The sequence below is a fragment of the Penaeus monodon genome, chromosome 19, assembly GCF_015228065.2.
Source record: "Penaeus monodon isolate SGIC_2016 chromosome 19, NSTDA_Pmon_1, whole genome shotgun sequence".
NCBI classification, from domain to species: domain Eukaryota; kingdom Metazoa; phylum Arthropoda; class Malacostraca; order Decapoda; family Penaeidae; genus Penaeus; species Penaeus monodon.
The window spans coordinates 14,314,697-14,314,958 of NC_051404.1; the positions used below are offsets into that span (position 1 = coordinate 14,314,697).

A 262-nucleotide genomic window follows, 5' to 3' on the forward strand; every position below is an offset into this window, starting at 1 on the left:
CATTTCCAAAACGAAGCAAAGGTCAACACGGGACGCTCTGCTCATGTGCGTATGGTGCGTGTGAATCTGTCACGATTAATAGTCCGTGAAAGAGAGAAATGGAACGGAGAGGCATAAAAGGTAATGGAGCCTCGCAATCGCAATGACCAACACTTATGCTTCCAGTTCATAGATCTATTCTTTGTCTGTCTGTCTTTTTTTTTTCTCTCTTCTTATTACGCCCTTTCCTCTCCGGTACTATCTACTCTCTCCTCTCCAATAT

At 43.5% G+C, this 262-nt stretch overlaps 1 protein-coding gene across 1 annotated transcript in view; it reads left to right on the plus strand.

Moving 5' to 3' along the window:
* The window catches only part of LOC119585334, a 72,294-nt gene that overhangs the window by 54,006 nt on the left and 18,026 nt on the right, over positions 1-262 (plus strand). The window lies entirely within an intron of this gene.